Genomic DNA, 20,744 nt, shown 5'->3' with positions numbered 1-20,744 from the left:
CTGAATCACACAGGTGCCCCTTAAAGTTGTCTTAACAGTCTTATAAAGTATGTTCTTTGTGTGTCCAGTTCAAGCAAGTCTCATCTTGTATCATAATAGTGAAGGACCTAGTAGGAAATGCATGTTTCCTCATGCTTTATTGATTCTTTTCCCCAAAAGTAAAGCAAACTTGTTCAAATATACTTTGAAAATACAGAAAATAATAAGGAAGAAAGTTAAAACCCACTAATTTATCATTCAGAGAGTTTTTGCTTCATTGCCAACTTTACAATATCAAGAGCTTACAACAAACATTTATTTTCTATTTCCTGGGTCTACTGAGGCTCTGAGTACCCAGCTGCGCTTGGCTGGGCTTTAGTTCTGGATGAGTTAGGTTAGTTCTGCTGCCTCTGCATGTTTGCTCATCTTCTTCAGTACAGAATTTCCCAGGAGATATTTTTTTCCATGGAAGATCACTAGAATGCACAAGGGTGAGCAGAAAAATATGGTACCTCCTTAGGTCTTCACTTGAAACTAGCTTATTGTAAACACCACCCACATTCCATTGGTCAAAGCAAGTCATCTGGCCACACCCAACATCAATGGGGTAGAGAATTACATCATTCCCAGAGCATTGTAAGTTTATGCAGCAGGAAGAATAGAGAGCAATAATCCAATTTTGCCACAACTGTTATCATATTGGTTATCATATTATCATATTGGTGTATTTCCTTCCAAGTCTTTTTATGCACACTGTACATGGTTAAATAATTTTATAAAAATAATCTTGAACCTTTGTATTTACTTTTTTTAATGGAAACAATTTTAACTTTTTATTATGGAAATTTAAAAACACAAACAGAAGTGGAGAGAATAATATGATAAACCTGCTTATACCCACCACCAAGCTTCAATAATTTTTAAATTCCTACTTAGGGTTCTTGTGTTTCTTTAAATACAAAGGCACCATCACCTTAACATAATGTAAAACATTTTCTCAAATCTTCAATAATCACTATTCTTCACAAGTCCCCCATTGTTTTTTTTCCCTTTTTAAAAAATTTATGGGATGCCTGAGTGGCTCAGTCAGTTAAGCGACTCTTGATTTTGGCTTAGGTCATAATCTGAGGGTTATGAGATACAGCCCAAGCCCCTCATCGGGCTCTGGTGCTGGGTGTGGTGCCTGCTTAAGGTTCTCTCTCCTTCTCCCTCTCCCTCTCTCCTTCTCCCCCTCTGCTAACACATACTTTTTCTCTCTCTAAAAAAAATTACATACTGGATTTGTGACTCAAATAAGGTGCATACATTGTAGTTTATTGATATATGTCTTGTCTCTTTATAGATTCGCCTTCAATATTCTGGGTTTATATCTTTGTACTTTTCATTTTTGTTTTGTTAAAGAAACCTGGCTATTTTGTCATACAGAATTCCCCTAGAATCTGACTTCTGTTGATTGCATCTCCATAGTGAGATATAGAAGAATGGTAAGATTTGGACTCAATTTTTGGTGTGTATGCCATGACTGTTTCATGGGTAATTTTGTATATTTCTATCAGGAGATGCATGATATCTAGTATCTCTATTTTTTTAATGTCAGTAACCACTGGTAATCATTACAATCCAGTACTGGTAGTATTCCAATTCTACCACTTCTTACTCTTTATTAGCTGGCATACATAATAAGAAGCTTGGTTTCATCAATTATTTGAATACTGTAACATGCAGATAATACTGGAAAGTCTGGGAAAATATTTGGATCACTCTGTTTACTAGCGTTTATTTTTATTTATTTATTTATTTATTTATTCATTTATTTATTTATTGTTATTTTAACTTGTTTTATTTTTTCAAATTTACATCCAAGTTAGCATATAGTGCAACAATGACTTCAGGAGTAGATTCCTTAGTGCCCCTTACCCATTTTCCCATCCCCCCTCCCACAACCCCTCCAGCAACTCTCAGTTTGTTCTCCATATTTATGAGTCTCTTCTGTTTTGTCCCCCTCCATGTTTTTATATTATTTTTGTTTCCCTTCCCTTATGTTCATCTGTTTTGTCTTTTAAAGTCCTCATATGAGTGAAGTCATATGATGTTTGTCTTTCTCTGACTAATTTCACTTAGCATAATACCCTCCAGTTCCATCCATGTAGTTGCAAATGGCAAGATTTCATTCTTTTTGATTGCCGAGTAATACTTCATTGTATATATATACCACATCTTCTTTATCCATTCATCCATCGATGGACATTTGGGCTCTTTCCATACTTTGGCTATTGTGGATAGTGCTGCTATAAACATTGGGGTGCATGTGTCCCTTCAAAACAGCACACCTGTATCCCTTGGATAAATGTCTAGTAGTGCAGTTGCTGGGTCGTAGGGTAGTTCCATTTTTAGTTTCTTGAGGAACCTCCATACTGTTTTCCAGAGTGGCTGCACCAGCTTGCATTCCCATTATTTACTTTTTTAATTCAAATTTTAGTTAACATATGGTGCAATATTGGTTTCAGGAGCAGAATTTAGTGATTCATCACTTACATACAACAACCGGTGCTCATCACAAGTGTCTTCCTTAATACCCATCACCTGTTTAGCCCATCCCCCCACCCAACACCCCTCCAGCACCCCTCAGTTTGTTCTCTATTGGTAAGAGTCTCTTGTGGTTTGTTTCCCTCTCTCCTCTCCCCCACCTTCCCATATGTTCATCTGTTTTGTTTCTTAAATTCCACATATGAGTGAAATCATACGGTATTTGTCTTTCTTTGATTGACTTATTTCACTTATCATAATATATTCTAGCTCCATCCATGTTGTTGCAAATGGCAAGATTTTATTCTTTTTGATTGCCGAGTAGTATTCCATTGTATATATGTACCACATCTTTTTCCATTCATCAGTTGATGGACATGTGGGCTGTCTCCATACTTTGGCTATTGTTGATAAAGAATCTTGTACCTTTTTGTACCTTTGAATTCATTGCCTTTTCCCTTGGATTCTGCTCATCCACTTCTTTCCGATTCAGCTTCTGCATTCCTGTCTTCTTCCTCTTTCCCATCTGCCTTCTTCTTCCTCTGACACTTCAATTCCCTGCCCCACCCCACCCCCCAACTCCATGTTTCATTCTCCATCTGGGTCCCATAATGATATTTAAAAAACAAGGAAGTGATTTATTTTTATTGATTTCTTTATATTTTTAAAAGATTTTTAAAAATGTAAGTTTATTTATTTATTTTGAGAGAAAGAGCCGGGGAGGGGGCAGAGAAAGAGAGGGAGAGAGATTCCCAAGCAGGCTCCACGTCAGCATGGGGCTCAACGTGGGGCTTGAACTCACAAACGTTGAGATCACGACCTGAGCTGAAACCATGAGTCCGATGCTTAACCAACTGAGCCACCTAGGCATCCCAAGGAAATTATCTATTTTTAATTTAGCAGGATAATGTAAGAAATCTGATGACTGAGTTCAGTAATATGCTGCAGAAATAGCGATCTCCCACCTATCTGGTGTATAACAGGCAAGTGGAACAACCACTTTCTCTGGTGCCACATCTGAAAACTAAGTGGACGGAGGGTTTACTAGTATTAGCACTGTTGGTGGTTGGGGTTTTCCTTATTTTGCATGACTTAAAAAATGGATTCACACTGCTCTACAGAGATAGACCTGAGGGTTAAGGGATTAACAGAAACCTAAATTTAAATTAGAAGCCAATGATATCCTAGCAAAACTGAGCCAACAGATCAAATATCCGGCTGTCTCAGAAGCACAGTGGTAGAAATGCCGTTCCATTAGACAGGAATATATACTTACATATCCAGAATAAATACCTACAAAATAAATAAGTAGGCAGCACTAACAAAATGCCCGTCATAACCATGGAAAGCAACCTGTGTGGCGAATGGATTCATTCTATATATGTAAGTTCTAAAAAAGAAAAGCAGTCACTCCATCTCCAATTCAGAAGGACAGTCTTCTGGGCAGCTGTTATATATGGGGGTGGAGGGGGGGAGGGGGGGAGTGTCAGAAATAAAGATGTCAACAGAGGAAACTGCACTTGTAGTGCCCAGAGGTGGGTAACATATAGATGTGGGTGCCTTCGGCAAATAACTTAAGGACTTTGAGCTCAGTTTCTTCATCTGTAAAATGAGTAAGTGGGATGAAGTCATTGGTTTATTGTCACTGAGCATATTGTGTAAAACAGTGTGCCTGTCCTGGGTATGTCACAGAGAATGAGTAGGAAATAGTCCTGAACCTGATTTACTCATTCATTCAGTCACTCAGTCCCTGTGTCGCTATTCCATGACAGGCATTGAGTAGATGACAGTGAGCATGAAAAATACAGTCCCTGATCTCACAGTTCCATTCTGATGAGGAAGACAGACAGACAGCCAGGCAACTCTAAAACACCACAATGTATGTTATACAAGGGAAAGTGCAGGGGCACCTGGGTGGCTCAATTGGGTAAGCATCCGACTCTTGATTTCAGCTCAGGTCCTGATCTCACAGTTCATGAGTTCAAGCCCTGCATCAGGCTCTGCACAAATAGCAGAGCCTGCTTGGGATTCTTTTCTCTCCCTCTCTCTACCTGTCCTCTGATTGCTTTCTCTCTCTCTCTTTCTCTCTCTCTCTCTCAAAATAAATAAATAAACTTAAAAAAAAGAAAAGGGAAAGTGCAGGGTGTTATGGAAAAAGAGGTAGCTAACCACTCTTTACCTGGCACCTCAGTGCTATTTTCTCATTTAACTGTTCACCCAGTTTTACAGATGGGAAGACTGAGGGGTTACATCATGGCTTCTCCCACTGCCTGTGAATCTTGTTAAAATTCACATCCTGATTCAGTAGGTCTGGGGTTTAGGCCTGAGATTCTGCATGTCTAACAAACTCCCACTCTAGCAGCAAGAGCTAGACAGCTTGGGTCACTGTTCCTAGGTTACCCCGCTGGTAAGGGTCAGTGCCAGGTTCCCAGCCTAGCTTCAGTCTTTATTTATTTATTTATTTTTAAAAATTTTTCTTTAACGTTTATTTATTTTTGAGACAGAGAGAGACAGAGCATGAACGGGGGAGGGTCAGAGAGAGAGGGAGACACAGAATCGGAACCAGGCTCCAGGCTCTGAGCCATCAGCCCAGAGCCCGACGCGGGGCTCGAACTCACGGACCGCGAGATCGTGACCTGAGCTGAAGTCGGACGCTCAACCGACTGAGCCACCCAGGCGTCCCGAAGCTAGCTTCAGTCTTTAAAGCCTGTGCCTTTAATCACCTCTCAGAGGTCCTGCCCCCAGAGCTCCCACTACTCTAAAATTCTGATTCCCATGCCAGGTTAATTTGGAAAATACTAATCAAAAAATAACAATAAGAAGTCTGGCATTTCCTAGTGCCCCAGCTATTCCCTAAGGGAAGAGTATTTAGGGATGTCTGGGCACTCTCTCGGGATGGGAGGAGGCTCCTGGGGTGAGGCAGGAATAAGCTTCTGTAGTTATAAAATCCCCATGGGACCCTCAAAAGGGTCCCCTCTGAGGCCTGGTAGTGTTAAAACACCCATCCACTGGTGGCCCTGCTCTAAGGCCTGCCCGAGAACTAGAGCAGCCAAATAAAGAGGTTGTCATAAAGTTAACAGCCTCATATTGAGCCCCTAACTGTGTGCCAGGCACTTAACATTCAATTTTTATGGTAACCCGACAGAGTAGGACTATGACCGTCATCTTCACTCCACAAATAGGGAAACAGAGGTTAAATAACTGACCGAAAGTAACATAGCTGGACAAAGGCAGAAAAGAGGGGCCACAGGCACCTGGGTGGCTCACTCAGTTGAGTGTCCAACTCTCCATTTTGGCTCAGGTCATGATCTTACAGGTTCATGAGTTTGAGCCCCACATAGGGCTCTGTCTCTCAAAATAAATAAATAAACTGAAGAAATTTTAAAGAAAAGAGGGCCACTGCTCTATGTAGGTTGACGCCCTGTGTAACACTCTTTTCAATCAATCATTCTAGCTGAGAAGGAAAAAGAATGGCAGCTTTGGGTCAGAGTGTTCCTACACACTCCCCCCCACAATACCCTGCCAGCAACCATGGTGACCTATGCGGACATATAATCATGTGTACACATAAGCATATGTGAAAGGCCTGCCCCTCCTCCCTTACCCTGATTTGAGAAGAAGACCTGCCATGTAGTAAAAAAAAAAAAAAAAAAAAAAAATACAGCCTCAGGAGCCCCTAAATTAACTCATATAATTGGAACAACTTCATTCCTCCATGTTTACTGTAGGCCTACTATTTGTTCATAACCCACGCCTTCAAGGAAGGTGACTGTCATTTAAGAGGTAATTTACAGATATGACAGAACTAGGAAATACAGAACAATACCTCATGAAGTGATAAATCATATCAGAGGCTTAAACAGATAATAATAGCTATCATTTATTGATCATGATCTATGTGCTTTGTTTTTTTAATGTTTATTTATTTATTTTTGAGAAATAGAGAGCTAGCGGGGGAGGGCACAGAGAGAGAGAGAATCCCAAGCAGGCTCCACACTGCCAGCATAGAGCCCGCCATGGGACTCAAACCCACAAACTGGGAATCCATGACCTGAGCCTAAACCCAGAGTCAGCCGCTCAACAGACTGAGGCACCCAGGTGCCCCAATCTATGTGCTTTAGATGTAGTATCTCATGGGATCTTCCCAATGGTCCTTAGAAGCAAGTTATTATTATGTCTATATTATAGATGAGTGGACAGGTTCTTATATACAAAGTAACTTGGCCAAGGCTGGGCAGCTAGTAAATAGAAAACCTGGGTTTGAACCAGGAAACTGGGGCCACCCAACTTTTACACACCTTGGTCAAAACCACATGCAGGGCTTTAGTGCCTCTGTCTGAAACCACTTCTCTGTGCTGTGCATCTCCGGCAGGGGAAAGAGTTGCATTACTTAGAATTATAAAGAAAAGCCTAATGAAGAAAATGATATTTGATAGACGTTGAGCCAATAAAGCAACCACCAACTCATCTTTATTAACCACTGGGTATAGTACTGGGACATTGTAAATAGACAATAAATGCTTCTCAAAAATATATTTTTTTAAGTTTTATTTATTTAGGGGCACCTGGGAAGCTCAGTCGGTTAAGTCTCTGACTCTTGATTTCTGCTCAGGTCATGATCTCACGGTTTGTGAGTTCGAGCCCTGCATTGGGCTCTGTGGTGACAGTGCGGAGCCTGCTTGGGGTTCTCTCTTTCCTTCTCTCCCTGCTCCTCCCCCATTCACTGACTCTCTCTCTCAAAATAAATAAATAAACATTAAGAAAAAAGTTTTAGGGATGCCTGGGTGGCTCAGTCTGTTGAGCATCCAACTTGGCTCAAATCACGATCTCACAGTTCGTGGGTTCGAGCCCCACATGGGGCTCTCTGCTGTCAGCGTGGAGCCCACTTTGGATCCTCTGTCTTCCTCTCTCTCTGCCCCTCCCCCTCCCTCACATAAACATTTTTAAAATCTTTAAAAAATAAATTAAAATTAAAAAATTAAAAAATAAAGTTTTATTCATTTAAGTAATCTCTACACCCAACATGGGGCTTGAACTCATGACCCAAGATCAAGAGTTGCATGCCTGACTGAGCCAGCCAGGTGCCCCAACAATAAATGCTTTGTGAGCTAAAATATTTTGCTTAACTAAGAGTTTGCTATGAAAGGGTTGGGGTGTGTGTACAAATGAAGGGGTAGGGAATACTGGTTGGAGGGCATGGATGAGCAAAGCTTTGCCAAGAATAAGCTCAACTTGATTTGGGGAAACTGTGAAAATGCTAGTCTGTTGAAAATAGAGTTCATTTTTCATTCAGTCATTCAGTCATTCAGTCATTCAGCAAACAGTTCTTGAGCACCTACAACATGCCAGGCACCGTGTTAGAGGTTTGGAATACAAACATGAGTAAGACACAACCCCAGCCTTCAAATGCTTCACAGTTTTGAAGTGCGGGGTGGTTGGTGGGGAGGGGACACAGACATGTGCCATATGTAGGCTTATAAATGGCTTAAGAAGGGTCTAGAGAGTGGGGCACCAGGGGGGCTCAGTCAGTTAAGCATCTGACTCACAGTTCTTGAGGGTTCTTGAGATCAAAGCCCCCCTCGAGCCCCATGTCTGACTCCACGCTGACAGTGCAGAAACCTACTTAGGATTCTTTCTCTCCCGCTTTCTCCACCCTTCCCCCACTCACTCACAAGCATGCTCTCTCATAAATAAATAAACAAATAAATAAGTAAAACAGAAGGGCCTGGAGAAAGAGCTGAGGGTGCATAGAGGGAGAATTGATGGGAAATTCAAGAAAGAAGTTGAGCAAGGATGGTCAGGCCCCTACAGGCAGTGAGATGAAGAGGGCAGACTGTGGGGTTAGAATGAGGAGATAAGGATCTCCTTATGGCATGATCTCCTTATGACATGGCAGATGACACTATCAGGGTCATTTCAGTGACCCAGGTAAAGCCTGGCCAGACTCCTCAGTTGCACAAGTACACTCAGGCCATGAACAGATAGATGTCTTCAGAAACGATCCTTCAATGGGGCACCTGGGTGGCTCAGTCAGTTAAGCCTCTGATTCTTGGTTTCAGCTCAGGTCATGATCTCATGGTTAGGTTCGTGAGTTTGAGCCCTGCATCAGTCTTCATGCTGGCAGTGCAGAGCCTGCTTGGGATTCTCTCTCTCTCCCTCCCTCTCTCTCAAAATAAGTGAATAAACTTAAGAAAGAAAAAAAAAAAAAGAACCGATCCTTCTGTAAGATTAACAAGGCAGCTGTTTTCTGTGTTCTCAGGCAATTTCCAGGAAACATTTAGGCATACATCTTTTAACTCCCAGTGACCTCGTCATAGAAAAGAGTAGGAAAAGTGGTCACGCTTTCAACATTTCTGCATAAAGTTTTCTTCAGCATCAGAAGTCATTCCATAAATCTTCATGGAGTACCTAGCATGTCAGGTACTATCTGAGGCAATATCTGAGGTGCTAAGGACTCAGCAGTAAACAAAATCTCTGACTTCATGAAGCTCTCATTCAAATGGGGGCCACAGACACAGTCAAGAGAAAAAAATTAGATCTACAAAATGGGAGAAGATGATGTGTAAAGGGAAAGGGAAGAATGATGTTGCGGAGGGCTATTCTGTGGGGGACTGCTCTGGTGGAGTTACATGCAGCCAACTCTGAATGGGGGGAGGGTGAGTAGATGGCCAGGGGAAGAGGAAACTCTCTGAAGTGGGAGAGTGCTCAGTGTATTCCAGAAACAAGGAGGCCAGTGCTGCTGGAGCAGACCAAGCAAGGGAAAGGGGAACCCTGAGGAGCCAGGGGCTAGATCCTGTGGACGCCTTTGGCTTTCCTTCCACCTGAGATGGGAGCCTTGGGAAGTAGGCGCAGGGTCTGGGGTACCTCTTAAGGATCACTCTGGGACAGAATTCGAGAAACAGGGAGGACCAGGGAAATCAGTAGGAGACTGTTGCCACAGCCCAGATAAAAGAGGATGGTGGTTTGGACTAGGGGAGCGGCCAGAAGAAATTGTGAGATGATCTTAATCTAGAGATATTTTGAAATCCGAAAGGATTTGCTGACAGATTAGATGTGAGGGAAAGTGAGCAGTCAATGATGATTCAGATTCTGAGGATTTGGGCCAGAGTAAAAACTGCCATTTATCAAGTTGGGAGGACTTCTTGGGGTGCCTGGGTGACTCAGTTGGTGAAGCATCCAACTCTTGGTCTTGGCTCACAATCTGGCAGTTTGTGGGATCAAGCGCCACATCTGGCTGTATGCTGACAGTGCAGAGCCTGTTTGGGATTCTCTCCTGCCCCCTGTCCACCCCACCCCACCCCTCCTCTCCAGCTCATACTCTCTCTTTCTCAAAATAGATAAATAAAAACTAATAAATAAATAAACAAATAAACAAATAAGACGGGAGGACTTCTTGAGGTTGGATTTTTGACATATTAATTTGAGGCAGCTGTTAAGATACATGAGCCCTGTGTTAAAGGGAGAGGCCAAAGCTGGGGACAGTAGTTATTAAAGTAAGGACAGGTAATTAAAGCCATGGGATCGGGTGAGGTCACCTGGGTAGTGATGGCAGGCCAAGGAGAGGTCTGGTCCTCCGGGCCAGTGTATAGAGGAGGAGGGGAACCAGGAAAGAGTGGTATCTTGAAAGTCAGTTGCTGCTGAGAGGGGAATCACCTAATGACTCAGCCTAACCCTTGGATTTGGCAAAGGAAGGTCACTGGGGACTTGGACAGAAACCAGTTTAGATGGAGTGGTGGGGATCGAAGCCTGGTATTCTCATCAGGGTTCAAGGGAAAACTTGGGAAAAGAGGATGAGGAGATAAGAAGAGTGAACATCTCTTTTAAGAAATTTTCTGTAAAGTGCAGTCAAGAATGGAATTGGAGGGAGGCACCTGGCTGGCTCAGTTGGAGGAGCTGTGACTCTTGATCTCAGGGTCATGAGTTCGAGCCCCACGTTGGGTGTAGAGATTACATACATACATACATACATACATAAATGCTTTAAAAATGAATTAAATTGGAGGAAGATCAAGAAGGAAGATATCATTTATCATTTCATGTAACGCACTAGAAAGCAACTGGCCAAGGGGAAAAAATTATTCATGTAGAGAGGAGGAGTGAGGACACTGAGTGATATCTTTATGCTGTGGAGAGGGGAGGGGCCCAGTGCACATGTGCAGGGTCAGCATAGGTGGGGGCATGGGCAGTTCACCCATTGTCAGGAAAGGGAGTTCAGAGGATATGGTGGGTGGATTTGTGGGTGGAACATGTGAATGTTTTCTTCTGACGGCTAATCTTTTCCTCCCTCTGTTTGTATGTGCTACTGGTGTTGTTTTCATCAATTCTAAGAGGCAGTCTTTTCATATTCTAGCAGCTATGAAATTAGAATAAATCTTAAAATCAGTGGAACATTTAATTGTTAGTATTTAGTTAACCCTTGAACAACATGAGGGTTTGGGTGCTGACCTCCACTCCCCACATAGTCAAAAATCCATGTATAACTTTTTTTTTTAAGTTTATTTATTTGGGGGTGGGATGGGGCAGAGAGAGAGAGAGAGAGAGAGAGAGAGAGAGAATCTTAAGAAGATTCCATAATGTCCCCTATGATCATGAACTGAGCCAAAATCAAGAGTTGGACACTTGACAGACTGAGTCACGCAGGTTCCCCCCATGTATAACTTTTGACTCCCCCAAAACATAACTTGGGTTCTCTCTCCCTCTCTATCCCTCCACCATTCATTTGTGCTCACGCACTCTTTCTTTCTCTTTCCTTCTCAAAATAAATCATTAAACTTAAAAAAAAAATCCGTGTGTAAGTGGACCCACAGTATTCAAACTTGGGTTGTTCAAGAGTCAACTGTATTCATTCTCAGAACTACATATAATAGGGGCGACTGGGTGGCTCAGTCGGTTAAGCGTCCAACTTTTGCTCAGGTCACGATCTCACAGTTCGTGAGTTCGAGCCCCGCGTCGGGCTCTGTGCTGACAGCTCAGAGCCTGGAGCCTGTTTCGGATTCTGTGTCTCCCTCTCTCTGACCCTCCCCCGTTCATGTTCTGTCTCTCTCTGTCTCAAAAATAAATAAACGTTAAAAAAAAAAATTAAAAAAATAAAAAAATAAAAAAAAAAAGAACTACATATAATAAAGAAGAGTTTATGTCAAAGGTGACTCAGGCTTGGTGAACTGTGGGTTGTCACTTTACTTTGGACCCAACTAGAGTTGTCTGTCCATTGGAGAGGAGGCCAAGCAGGGCCCTGCAAATGCTGTTTGGCTTGTGAGTTAAAGGAGAGATGTCAACATTTTTAGTAAGATACTTTGGGCCACTGAAAAGAAAGACAAAGAAAGAGGGAGAAAAGGGAAGGGAAGGGAAGGGAAGGGAAGGGAAGGGAAGGGAAGGGAAGGGAAGGGAAGGGAAGGGAAGGGAAGGGAAGGGAAGGGAAGGCAAGGGAAGGGAGGGGAGGGGAGGGGAAGGGAAGGGAAGGGAAGGGAAGGGAAGGGAAGGGAAGGGAAGGGAAGGGAAGGGAAGGGAAGGGAAAGGAAAGGAAGGGAAGGGAAGGAAGGGAAAGGAAAGGAAAGGAAAGGAAAGGAAAGGAAAGGAAAGGAAAGGAAAGGAAAGGAAAGGAAAGGAAAGATAAGGAGGAAGGGAGGGAGGGAAGGAAGGAAGGAAGGAAAGAAGGAGGAAAGAAAGAAAGAAAGAAACTAATTTGGGGCCATAACTATCTCTCTGGTAAAAATTCATCCAGCCCAAACTTCTGAAGAAAGGTCCAGGTGCCATGAAGTAGGGGAGGGAGGCTGGGCCTCTGCCCACAAGCTACAGGACTGTCTGGGCTTCTGATTATTCTTTCATCAGGGGAATATGAAAGACCATGGACAAGGCAACTAACACTACTTGTCCCACACCTGAACCTGGACAGCCACACCTGACTCAGAAACCAAGTGCTTCCTTCAGTCAGACAAGATCTTGGCCGCACTTCCTGTGTGGTAAAGACAAGGAGAAGTCCAAGTGTCTGAGAACAGGGAACTAACTGTGTCACAGCATAGCTCTTGGGGTTACTTCAGCTTTACTTCTTGGGTAAGAGGAGCTAGGACTCCAGTCCCCCTTTTCTGTAGCTCAAGTCTAGGAATGGTTCGGGAGGTTCTCTTTGTCCAAAGAGTTGAGTGCTTACCATATACTGTGCTGGCTGATCACTGGGTATCCTGTATAAGCAAATTCAGACAGGGCCCCTGTTCTCAGAGCTTATATCTAGTCAGGGAGATTTATTAACAAAGTAAATATATATATATATATATATATATATATATATATACACACACACACACACACACACACACACACATATATATAATTTTACATTTAATTTTAAAGAAACTTTAAAGAAACTGGGCGCCTGGGTGGCTCAGTCAATTGAGCATCCAAGCTCAGGTCATAGTCTCATGGTTTGTGGGTTCGAGCCCTGAATCAGGCTCGCTGCTCTCAGTGCAGCCTCTGACTCTGCCCTCTTCCACTCACGCTCTCTATCTCTCAAAAATAAAATAACACTAAAAAAAATAAACTTTAAAAAAAAATTTTATTAAAAAAAAATTTTTTTTATGTTTTATTTATTCTTGAGAGAGAGAGACAGAGCATGAGCGGGAGAGGAGCAGAGCGAGATAGGGACACAGAATCTGAAGCAGGCTCCAGGCTCTGAGCGGTCAGCACAGAGCCCGATGCAGGGCTCGAACTCACAGACCATGAGATCATGACCTGAGCTGAAGTCGGATGCTCAACCGACTGAGCCACTAAGGCACCCCTAAAAAAAATTTTTTTAATGTTTTATTTTTGAGAGACAGAGAGAGATGGTGTGAGTCGGGGAGGAGCAGAGAGACAGGGAGACACAGAATCCAAAGCAGGCTCCAGGCTCCGAGCTGTCAGCACAGAGCCCGACATGGGGCTTGAACCCACAAACTGTAAGATCATGACCTGAGCCAAAGTCGGATGCCCAACCAACTGAGCCACCCAGACATCCCCCCCCCCCCAAAAAAAAGAAACTTTAAAGAAACTATGTGCCAGGACATGTTCTGAGCACTTTACAAAGATTAACACCTGGGGTGCCTGGGTGGTTCAGTTGGTTGAGCATCCCACTCTTGATTTCAGCTCAGGTCATGATCCCTGGGTTGTGGGATCGAGCCCCATGTTGGGCTTTGCGTTGAGCATGGAGCCTACTTAAGATTCTCTTTCCCTCTGTCCCTCTCCCCTGTTCATGCTCTGTTTCTCAAAAATAAAAAAATAAACATTTGTACCATAATCTAAGAACCAGTTGCTATTACTATTACCCCTGCTTTACAGAAAACTAAAACTCAGGCAGAGAGAAGTTCATTATCTTGCCCAAGGTCACAGAACTCCTAAGTGGCAAAGTCAAGATTCAGACCCAAGCAGTTTTGCGTGGGAGTCCTAGCTCTGAACCAATGCTGCCTCTCAGATTATTTTGTTTAGCACAGTTATTCAGAAAAACAAGTTGCTTTGGAAATGGAAATGACTCATCCTGGAAGGAGAGATTGTAGCATGTGACAAGCCAGTGGCAGCTTTGAAGGCTGGCTGGAGAGACTGCTGCTCACCAAGCAATAAGCAATTTGCATCGTGCACTTCTGCAGTGTATTATACCTTGAGCCTCTCCTCCATCCTCCTCTTCACAGCTGTCTCCTTTGGGCTCTTACATGGCATCCTTATCTCGCCTTGCCTTTCATGCTTTTACTCTGCCCTCTCAGGCTTTACTGTTAGGGGCACAGATTTATTTTTCTCTTCGACCATGCAGCTATAGTGACCTTGGCTAAATGTGGCACAGGACCACACCCAAGAGAAGGCCCAGTCAATGTATGGGGCAGGGGGTAGGGGGAAGGGGAGAGGAGTGGAGAGAGATTGGAAATCAGATTTTAAGAGGAGAAGCTGTTCTAGACCAAGACTATGTCTACCCTGGCCAATGGAAGAGAGTCCTTGCAAAATCTTGTCTCGTCTGTGGACTGGTTCAGTGACCTACAACTTATTCAGGACTCAACACTTTCGCTATAAAACTGAGTGTTGTTCCTACAGTACTTTCTGCTTTTCCAAGCCCATCTGCAGTCCTGATCTCCCTCAACCCAACCACAACCCCAGGAGGTATTCGTGGCAGGACACAGCTGGATCCCAAAGGGTCTTCAAAGCCACAGTTTGCTTGTCAGACGCTAAGATCCCTCACTGCTGGGTGAGTCATTTGCATTTCTAAAGTGAGTTTCATTTCAGAGTAAAGGGGCTCTGAGTTGGCAGGACAAAGCTGGATCTCTGTGCTTTAAACTCCACACTCTTCCACTCTGTTTCTCCCTCTCCGAGGAGGAGGACAAGATAGTCTCAGATGCAGGACCTTCGAGAACCAACACCTGAATCCCTGGACACAGCTGCTTGCCATCCTTGGGCTCCACTGCCAAAAATGGCCTGATTTCCACCCCCCCCCCCCCTAAGAAATCAACACCAAATTTCTTATAAGAGTGCAAAACTTCAGAAAGCTTCTGGTAACACAAGCATATTGTGGTGGTACAAGGAATACAGCCATTGTAAGGTTGTGAGTTTGGCATTTGTTTCTGAATGTGCTTCTGAAACATGTTATTTTTAACACAAAGGCAATACTAGTCTCTATTTCATAAGAAACCGTGAAATTAAGTGAGTTAATAATTTGAACATGTTACCTTTTCCTATTACAATATCTTTTTCTTTTCAAAATCACTATACTTTCTATTTCTATACTGGACCCATAACAGAGGTAGCTGAGACCCTGGGGAGTTTTGGAAATACGATAGATTTTAGCTTCCACTGGGACAGAGGCCCGTCGCTTCTGGTGGAGTCCAGTAGTCAAGACAGAAATCAGGCTGACGTCAGAGCCATTACCCTCCCTGCCCCCACACCCAGCTGGCCAGCCTTTGTGTGGCTCTAAAGGCTCTGTGGGCATTCTGCAGGCGCTTCCTTCAAATGCTAATGAAAGCTCACAAATGGTAAACAGCAGGATGGAGCTAGTGTCCGTAGCCGGCCCGAGCAGCTGGGAGTTATTGCCCCACCCTTCCTCCCAAGATTTCCCCGACCCCCCTTCTCCAGGTTTCCAGAGCTGTGCTTCAACTGCCCGGAACCGGCCGCGGCCGTAACTCTAATCTCTGCGCCTGCGCGGTCCCGGCTTATCTTTCATATCAAATCCTAACGTCCTAAACCTCCTCCTCTCCTTACCAGCCTGTGACAGGCCTTTGTTATTCTCTGCAGTTTCCCCAGGCGTTCCAGGCGCACGACAGCCTCCTACCACCTCCTACCACCTCCTACCAAGCCCAAAGCACCTCTGAGGCGTCCCAGTGGCCAGGTCTTCTAGTCCTTTGAATACAAGGTTCTTGTAAGGTAGGTAGTGTTAATTTTAAAGATGAGGAACAGAGTCCCGGGGTGACCAACTGACAGAGCCAAGATTTAACCCAGGCCTCTTGGATTCCCTGGTCTAGACCTTTCCTTCTTATCACATATCTCTTCAAAGGCAGGAGACATTTCTGATTGAAGGAGCAATGGGGCAATGGAGTCTGGATAAGAGAAGGGTCCATGGAGGCCCCTAGAGACAGAGCCACTTGAGGGAAACGTCAAATCTGGCCCTGTTTGAGGGCCACAGCTTCTCTCCAGACCTTCCCTCCCAAGACCTTGGTGGGGCTTTTTCTCTGACACTAATGATAAATAGCTTTCAGGGCCCAGGATTGAGAGTGCATGCTGGTCTTCAGTTCCTCCTCTGACATGCCCGACTGCTTTTTGAAGCGCATCTGTTTCACACAAGCAAATTACTTTGTGAAACTGTGAGCTCCTGGGTTGTTAGGAGGTGGCTCTGAGCACTCTCCCTCTCCCCCAGAATAGTCTGTCAGATCTCCAGGATGCGGGTCTAATCCTGCTGGGTTGCAGAGGGAATACTTTTAGCTGGCTAGGGATTATGGGATCATTTGTCTAAAAACAATATAACCCTTTTTTTTTTTAATTTTTAAAATTTTATCTATTTATTTTGAGAGAGCACAAGCAGCACAAATAGATAAATTTTATCGATTTATCTTGAGCATGCACAAGCAGCGGCGTGCAGGTGTGGGGTGAGGGGAGAAGGCAGAAGAGACAGAATCCCAAGCAGGCTGTGATGTGGGGCTCGGATGTGGGGCTCACAAACCGTGAAATCACGACCTGAGCCAAGAGCAAGAGTCGGACGCTTAACTGGCTGTGCCATCCAGGTGCCCCAACAGTGTGATACATTTAAGATCAGCTGTAATCTGATCATTCACTGTGGTCAGTCACAGCAGTAAGAATCCCCTGTATATATAGAGAGAGCGCTTTCATGGTCTCCAAAGGACTTCTGTGCACATTTTATTATTTCGTTGTCACAACCAACCTATGGTTTGCACAGCTTGAGTGTTCCTATCACCATTTCACGTAAACCGTAGATTGAGAGGTCTCACTGTTGGCTGTCCTATAACTGGTAAGCACAATGGGCTCTGAAGCAGGTACCCTACTCCAGCAATATATCCACCATCCTAAAGCAATTCTGCTGAGAAAAGATCTGCATAATACTTATGCAGATATGTACTGATTTTGTGCTTCGATTATGCTTTAGAATTCACAGCTCCCCACCTCTTAGGTTCTTCTCACCACCATGAAAAAACCTTTTTTCCTACTCTGTAGCCCGAGTAAGTAAATATTAATAGTAAGGCAGAATTACCAAATCAGTAAAGATTTTTTAATTTTTAATTTTATTTTTAAATGTTTATTATTGAGAGAGGGTGTGAGTGGGGGAGAGGCAGAGAAAGAGGGGGACAGAGTATCCGAAGCAGGCTCTGTGCTGACAGCGGCGAGCTCAATGTGGGGCTCGAACTCACGAACTGGAGATCATGACCTGAGCAGAAGTCATACACTCAACCAACTAAGCCACCCAGGTGTCCCAGTAAAGGTTTTTTTAAATGGTAACACCCAGAGCACGTGGATGGCTCAGTGGGTAGAGCAGGTGACTCTTGATCTCAGGGTCATGAGTTTAAGCCCCACGTTGGGCAGAGAGCTTACTTTAAAAAACAAAACAAAACAGTAACACCCATGCTGGTAAGATGTGAGGAGATAGACACACTCAGACACTGCTGATGGGACTATAAATTAGTGCTTTGTTTCTGATGGGCACTTTGATAGTAATCATTGAAAGCTTTTAATTCCTTTTGATGTTTATTTTAGAGAGAGAGAGAGAGAAAGAGCCAGAGCATGAGCAGCGGAGGGGCAGAGAGAGAGGGCTAGACACAGAATCTGAGGCAGGATCCAGGCTCTGAGCTGTCAGCACAGAGCCTGACATAGGGCTCAATTCATGAACTTGGAGATCATGACTTGAGCTGAAGTCGGACGCTTAACCTATTGAGCCACCCAGGAGCCCCTAAAAGCTTTTAAAATAAGCAATTTTTGATGTGTCAAACACACTCCTCTTTAAAAATATTTTTTTCCTAAAAAAAAAAACAGTCGGAGACTACAGAAAGAGGTGTATTTATTAAGGTATGTTTATCTCTATGTTACCTAAAACACAGTAAAAACCTGAAATAATCTGGCTATTCAGCAGGTCAAATAAAGATCTACAAGATGAAATATCCTGTGGTAATTAAAAAAATTTTTTTTAATATTTATTTATTTTTGAGAGAGAGACAGACAGAGAATGAGCAGGGGAGGGGCAGAGAGAGAGGGAGGCACAGAATCCAAAGCAGGCTCCAGGCTCCGAGCTGTCAGCACAGAGCCTGATGCGGTGCTCGAACTCACAAACCATGAGATCATGACCTGAGCTGAAGTCGGGATGCTTAACCGACTGAGCCACCCAGGTGCCCCTCTGCAGTAATTTTATATGACACTATGGAAGAATATTTAACCGGCTGGGGAAATGTTCACTGTTCTCCAGTGAGGAAAACTAAGTAATAAAACAGTTAAGCAATATAATCTCAATCTGATTTTTAAAAAGATAGCTTGAAGTAGAAAGCTATCAAACTGTTAAGAGTAGTTTTCTCTGGGAGCATCTAGGTGGCTCAGTCGTTGAGTATCCAACTTTGGCTCAGGTCATGATCTCACCGTTCATGAGTTTGAGCCCCGCATTGGGCTCTGTGCTGACAGCTCAGAGCTTGGAGCATGCTTCAGATTCTGTGTCTCCCTCTCTCTCTGCCCCTTCCCCACTCATGCTATGTGTGTGTTTCTCTCTCTCTCAAAAATAAATAAACATTAAAAAAATTTTTTTTAAAAAAAGAGTAGTTTGGGGCGCCTGGGTGGCTCAGTCAGTTAAGCATCCAACTTTGGCTCAGGTCATGATCTCGCGGTCCGTGAGTCAGAGCCCCGCGTCAGGCTCTGTGCTGACAGCTCAGAGCCTGGAGCCTGCTTCAGATTCTGTGTCTCCCTCTCTCTCTGACCCTCCCCCGTTCATGCTCTGTCTCTGTCTCAAAAATAAATAAACATTAAAAAAAATTTTTTTAATAAAAATAAAAAATAAAAAAATTAAAAAGAGTAGTTTTCTCTGAATCCTTCCTTCCTCTCTCCCTTCCCTTCTGTTTTGTATTTCCTAGTCTTTTTTACAGTAACTTAATAAGCATGTGTTCCATTTGGGATCACAAAAGAGAAACCTTTCTTTTTTAGAGGAGACTCTAAGAATGAACTGCCCAGGAACCATGGCAAGTGGTGGGTAGGGCTTGTGGTCAAGAAAATAAACAGAGAAGGGGGAACAACTAGTCTATGAGCAACTAAATTGGAAAATATATTCTGGGATTGAAATGTCTTTTTTTTTTTTTTTTTTTTTTTTTGCTACTCATCTAAAGAGGATGTTGTGACTGATTTTACAAGAAAAGTCAGCAAATTGCCTTCTTTGAAATGGGACTGGTGGTTTTCACCTCTGGTGGTTAAACCAAGTGAGCTCTGCCTCCCTTCCGACACTGGAAGTCTCTGGAGAGGCGCAGGGTGGCAAATTCTGCCTTTGGTACCAGCCTGTTGTCCTCTGGTAAGCCGGGCCACCCCTGCCCTACACTGGGTTCGGGCCCAAAAGGCCTTGCTCTGTATGCTTTCGATTCACGTGAGGTTGTTTACTTCAACTTATAAATGAGAGGTGGAGGGGTCCTTAGAAGCCCCCTGGTATGAGAGAGAGGAGGCCGCGGGATGCCTCACTCCTCCAGCATAGCTCAGCTTGTCACTAACGGAGCAAAGGGGTCTGGATGGTAACTGAAGACTGGAATGGTAATGGAGACCATTCAGCTCCCCAGCGATATCCTGGACCCAAGGAAGTCATTTCAAATGATAATAATTTCAGACATTAGTGACCAACTGCTGTCTAGGCGTATGATCTTTGGGTTCAAGTTTGTTTGGGTTTTTTTAGATCTTTGTCTGTTTCTGCCATTCAAACAGTTGGGAAAAAAAATTTTTTTAACGTTTTATTTATTTTTGAGACAGAGAGAGACAGAGCATGAATGGGGGAGGGGCAGAGAGAGAGGGAGACACAGAATCCGAAACAGGCTCCAGGCTCTGAGCCATCAGCCCAGAGCCTGACGCGGGCTCGAACTCACAGACGGCGAGATCGTGACCTGAGCCGAAGTCGGACGTTTAACCGACTGAGCCACCCAGGCGCCCCTGGGAAAATTTTTTAAGGACAGAAGTTGTGGAGAACGTCAAAGAGGCCTGAAAGTGACTGGACGACGCATCCCTGAGTGGAGTGTGATGTCATGGGAAATACAGCCACAGTCTTACTGTTCTGAAAAGATGATGCTGTGGGGAGCAGGACTGGTACCCTATACTGCATGAAGAGTCAATGATGGCACCTGTACCTGAGATTACTTAATGAAATAGGCACGTGATGAGGGTGAGGAGTGGAAACCGTCATTATGCTACATGGTGATTAAAAAGATGGGAACAGTTGATTGGCGGGGCTGGGTTGCTCACTTAGGCGGGAGTTCATCCCTCTTCTCTTCCCATTTTCCTTTGCTTACTTCGTCCGTCTACAACTCCAACCAGATTTATTCTTTTCTTTTGGTCCCAGAAAGGCCATCCCTCCCTCCCACCCCCATCTCAGTGTTACAAAAATAGGATTGAGAATGGATGGTTCAGTCTTCAGCGGCCTCGGGATTAAAGTTCAAAGTCTTTTTCACAGGAAACACAAGTCCTTCACAGATGAGTCCTGGCTACCTTTTTAGCTTTATCGCTAACCACTTTCCTTCACATACACTGGTTTCCCACCACAGTGTTCCCCAAACCCGCCACAT

General features: G+C 43.8%; 1 protein-coding gene and 1 long non-coding RNA gene across 2 annotated transcripts in view; both read left to right on the top strand.

The window, feature by feature from the left end:
* The window catches only part of LOC109274969 (proteinase-activated receptor 2), a 99,875-nt gene that overhangs the window by 57,778 nt on the left and 21,353 nt on the right, over positions 1 to 20,744 (top strand). The gene's annotated exons all lie outside the window — the stretch shown is intronic.
* On the top strand, positions 15,389 to 17,238 carry LOC109274974 (uncharacterized). The gene is made up of 2 exons (XR_002083929.2): positions 15,389 to 15,482; positions 15,742 to 17,238. It is a non-coding gene; the product is annotated as an uncharacterized LOC109274974 (long non-coding RNA).

Source organism: Panthera pardus, unplaced genomic scaffold (genome assembly GCF_024362965.1).
Source record: "Panthera pardus isolate Hobbes unplaced genomic scaffold, ASM2436296v1 HiC_scaffold_2, whole genome shotgun sequence".
Taxonomy (NCBI): Eukaryota; Metazoa; Chordata; class Mammalia; order Carnivora; family Felidae; genus Panthera; species Panthera pardus.
The sequence above is the reverse complement of the archived record's forward strand: the minus strand, read 5'-3'. Positions and strand labels throughout refer to the sequence as shown.